This window comes from Eschrichtius robustus, chromosome 10 (assembly GCF_028021215.1).
Source record: "Eschrichtius robustus isolate mEscRob2 chromosome 10, mEscRob2.pri, whole genome shotgun sequence".
In the NCBI taxonomy this organism is placed as follows: domain Eukaryota; kingdom Metazoa; phylum Chordata; class Mammalia; order Artiodactyla; family Eschrichtiidae; genus Eschrichtius; species Eschrichtius robustus.
The window spans coordinates 105,765,172-105,770,178 of NC_090833.1; the positions used below are offsets into that span (position 1 = coordinate 105,765,172).

At 40.3% G+C, this 5,007-nt stretch overlaps 1 pseudogene; it reads right to left on the minus strand.

Moving 5' to 3' along the window:
- Nucleotides 1-3,441: 3,441 nt before the first annotated feature.
- LOC137771013 (sodium/potassium-transporting ATPase subunit alpha-1 pseudogene) lies at nt 3,442-4,661 on the minus strand (annotated as a pseudogene).
- Between the last annotated feature and the right edge of the window lie 346 nt (nt 4,662-5,007).

Here is a 5,007-nt window from a genome sequence, read left to right on the forward strand (position 1 = left end):
ATTCTCTGTCTCCTACTAAAGAAATGCTGAAATCATAAGTCAATGTATGGTTTTATTATACTTCTTGTTGAATTTTATGTTTTGGAGGGACTATGCATAAGAGATTTGGATTCAGTTAGATGCAAAGTTGAAGGTTTTATGACTGTTAAGTTATGAAGGGTATTTCTAAAGCTTCTCTTAGGGCTTTGATACTGTTACTACAAATGCATTTTGAAAATGAGAATACCACCTATTAACTCTGATCACCAAAGCTGTCAGTGAAGAATAAAATTCAGAAGCATTTTGAAAAATGGCAGGAATAAACTACTATTGCAGTCAGGCAATGAGAACTAGTAATTACAATGAGCTACAGGATGATAAACAAACACCCCACTGGAAAACAAGGTCCCTAATTAATTATGTTTGTCATTTAACACCTACTCCCTACAAGCTAGCTTTTATCTGCAGCTGCTATAATCAATAGTGCTTTGTTGCTGGCAAACATTGCTCTCTTATAGCTAGTAAAATAGGAACATAAACATTTAAAATCTCTCAATATCTGTGTTTGAAAGTCTCACTACCTATGCTCAGCTTTTTTATTTGCAAACATGTTCTCTCTCATCACTTTACAGATGCTTTCTCCTTTCTAGAAAAAAGGTTTCATTATTTTATCTCTTAAGACCAGAAGTGATCAATGGGTCCGGTTTCATTAATCAAATGGACACACTGTATAAAAAATTGAAAGGAATTTTAAACACGTTGGTTTTGTAATTTTTTTAAATAAATTTTTTATTTATGTATTTATTTTTATCTTTGGCTGCGTTGGGTCTTCGTTGCTGCATGCAGGCTTTCTCTAGCTGCGGCGAGCAGGGGCTACTCTTCGTTGCAGTGTGCGGGCTTCTCATTGCAGTGGCTTCTCTTGTTGCGGAGCTCGGGTTCTAGGTGCACGGGCTTCAGTAGTTGTGGCACACCGGCTCAGCAGTTGTGCCCGCAGGCTCTAGAGTGCAGGCTCAGTAGTTGTGGCTCATGGGCTTAGTTGCTCTGCGGCATGTGGGATTTTCCCAGACCAGGGATCGAAACCATGTCCCCTGTGTTGGCAGGCGGATTCTTAACCACTGCACCACCAGGGAAGTCCCAGTTTTGTAATTTTTTAATAACTGTATTTTTTAAAGCAATATGTTAAAATCAAATGACACCAAAGGATACACCATGAAAAGCAGGTCTCTGTCCAACCTTAAACCCTTAGTTCCTCAGTTCTCAAAAGCAACTAATTTTACTCTTTTCTTATTTATTCTACTACAATGACATATAGACACATTGCCCTTTATAATACACAAATGCAAGCAAATTATACTATCAAATTTTCATTTTTTTACTTAACTGTGAACCTTGCGATCTTTTCTTATCACCTTACCAATATACAAATCTGTCTCATATCTTTTCACAGCTGCATGGTATCACTCGGTATGAATAATACATAATTTATTTAAACACCTCCCTACTAATGAACTTATATAATTAAATTTTAAATTTTAATTCCTATTGTTATGCACATTTATTTAGAACATTTATTTTCTGCAAGACAAATGTTTTCATTTCAAAAAGTAATAGTAAATACTTAGAGTGTAAAATGGAATCTGGTTAGCAAATAAATTATAAAACATAGGAGCAGTTCCCCACATGAAAAGAGCTTAGAAGTTAGCACTCCTATCCTTACAAGAAGCTGAACAAACTGGAAATCACTGGACCCACCAGAGACCAGAGATCTGTCAACTTAAAGAAAAATGTACAACATTGGAGTTGTGAGTTTAAGTTTTATTCAGGGTCTTACTGAGGACTATAGACCAGGAGATGGCCACTCAGTAACTCTGAGGAACTGCTCCAAAGAGGTAGGGGTGGTAGGGGAAGAGCCAGCATATATTGATATATGAATTTTTTGGCTTGGAAATACACGTAGTCAAGCATACATCTTGGTAAAACATTATTGCCAATCACAAAGAACAGATATCTCAAGCTAATTATTTTAGTGCTTTTCTGTGTATGGGAAGATGCAAGAATCTGGGGTCATGGAAATTCTCCTTGAAATATGCATTTTAACTATCTAGAGGGCCATTTATCCAAAGCCCAGAATGCCTCACCTCTTTTTTCTATCCTCAATTCCCTTCAGGGCCCACTAGAAGACTGAGATTCAATCATAAAATTGTAGAATAGTTCCCCTGCCCCCCAACTTACCACCACATTAATGGGAACCCAATATAATAATAGATGACAGATGGAAAAGCTGCAAAGCACATACTCTATTTAAAGAAGAGTCCTTCAGGATACACAAAGGAAAACAAGGGAAACAAAGAAACAAAAGACTTGGAAGAACTCAGAACCTCTAGCACCTATACCTACAGCAAACTTTAAATACAGCCCAACTCCTAGGCAGATTAACACAAAACCTCAGACTAAAGGATTATTTATCTCAGTTCCCAATACCCAATGTCTGGCTTCCAAGAAAAAAAGTATAAGACATGCTAAAGAAATTGAATCAATAATTGAAAATGAGCAAGACTCTATGGGGCCCAGTGGGTACAAAAGCCTTTTTGCATTCCCCATTTCTCGTTTGTAGAAAAAGGTTTTATTCTTCTAGGTTTTCCTTGAGTTCCAAAGAGAAAGCTCAAGCAGTTATTAATTAGGGAAATGAGAGAATGCAGAAACAAAGGAAAAGCAGTCACACAAGAAAAGTAATGATAGCTTAAGCAATAGTTCAGTGACAAAACAGAGTCCTAGTTCCTCCTCAAGGGATATACATAACAATCTGACACATATCTTTATGTTGCTCTGCAGAAAATAAGACCCCCACCCAAGTGGAGGATGGTGACTACATGCTGACCGCAGGCACGTAGACCTTAAACTGGTTGGAACCAGAAGGCTGATGATTAAGATTCTTGAAACATCACGCTGTCACCTCACCACCAACTAATTAGAAGAAAGTCCACTATCTGATCACACACCTTGGAACCCTCACCACAAATGTTGCCTTTTAAAACCCTTCCTTGAAAGCCTCAGGGAGTTTGGGTGTTTTGGCACTAGCTGACTGTTCTCCTTGCTTGGCACCCTGCAATAAATGTTATACTTTCCTTCATCACAACCCAATGTCAGTAAATAGGCTTTGCTGTGCATCAGGCAAGGAGATCCTAGCTTTCCTCTCTACAAAGACAAAAAGGCACAAAATAACCTTCCCTGCTGTGATTTCCATAGATGGATGCTTCTCTGGGAACCCTTTCCCCACCTCCACCCACACACCCGCCCCATATAGCTACATGTTTCATTTCAGAACATCTTGCTTCCTCCACATGCTTCAGTGCTTTCCTACCAGTATAGAATTATGAACTCCAAGAATAAAGTACACAAAAAGGGGGTGGATAATGGGAGCAGAGTGTGTGACATGGTGCTCCACAGTGTGCAACATGGGGTCTAGTAGTAGGTTTCCTTCTCCACCAGCCACCAGGGCATCAGCATCACCTGACGATGACTTTTCTGACTTTGTCATATAGGAAGATGTGGAGAGAGTAGGAGAAGACACTGAGCCACCAGGTAGGTTTGAGAGGATACATCCTCAAGGCAACACCCACTCCAGGGCAGTAGAAAAGGAAAGCAGCAAGGGCCATCTCTTCAAAGAGGCCAAATCCCCTGCTGGAAGACTGAATTCCTCCTGGTCTTGCAGATGACCAAGTTGGCCCATTGTGCCACCAAGATACTGACAAAGAAGGCTGTGTGGCAGGTAAAAGCCAAGATTTTCCTCTGCTTGTAGGCCCACTGCTTTCCGCAGCTGTCCTCAACATCATTGATCCAGTGGTCATCTCAGGCCACTCAGACCCAGCAGGTGAATTGGGAGGAAGCTCTTCTCAGCCTAGGATCACAAAGTAAGTGAATAAGACCCCCAGAGCCTGGATCATACCAATCTGTCCATAGGCCATGCTGATCAGCTGCTTATTCACACGTTTGTGCATTTTGGGGTTTTTGAGCTGTCTCTTCATGATGTCACTCCGAGCTAGCTCATAAGCCAGGGAGGTGGCTGGAACCATGTCCATGCCCTAGTTAATGCAGAGGATGGTGATGATCCTCAGGGGTAGTGGAATGTTTGTAATAATGAATATCAGGAAGGGGGTGTTCCAGATAATAAATATCTGGAATGTTCTGGTTACGGTGTAGGCAATGGATTTCTTCAAGTTATCAAAGATTAGACGACCTTCCTCCACTCCAGTCACAATTGAGGCAAAATTCTCATCCAAGAGAATCATGTCAGTAGTTTACATAGACACTTCTGAGCCTGCAATTCCCATAGTAACCCCAGTGTCCACCTTCTTCAAAGCTGAGTCATTGACACCATCACCAGTTACAGCCATGATAGTGCCCTCTCTCTGGCAGTCTTCCTGAACGATCAGCTTCTGTTGAGGAGAGGACCTGGGAAACACAGTCTCAGTATGGTACTTCAAAATGTCATCCAGCTGCTGGAAAGTCAAGTCCTTCAGATCACTTCCATGTACCATGCAGGCATTGGCACTTCTTGGGTTCACCTGGCTCACTGGGATGATGAGGTAGGATGCAATGTCTTCTATGGTTTCCTTGTCTTCTGAGAGGATGCCCACACCTTTGGCAATGGTTTTGGCTGTGATTGGATGGTCTTTGGTAACAAATTAATAATCTTTCAAAAAAAGAAAAGAAGCATTGACTGAGATGGTTTCACTGGATTATGCTGCACACCCCAAACTGAATAAATACAGAGGAAACACACATAAGCAGAGCATAGTCAAAATGCTGAAAAACAAAGAAATAATGAATTCTTTAAAAAGTTGGAGAAAGAGATATATTATGTACATGGGAACACAAATTCAAAAGGCCATGGACTTCTCATCAGAAACTAAATGGGCATGTAGTATTATTTCAATATGGATTTAATTTGCATTTCCTACTGACTGATGGTATTGAGCATATAGCTATGAGTTGATTACCTATTACCTCATATATCTTCTTTTATAA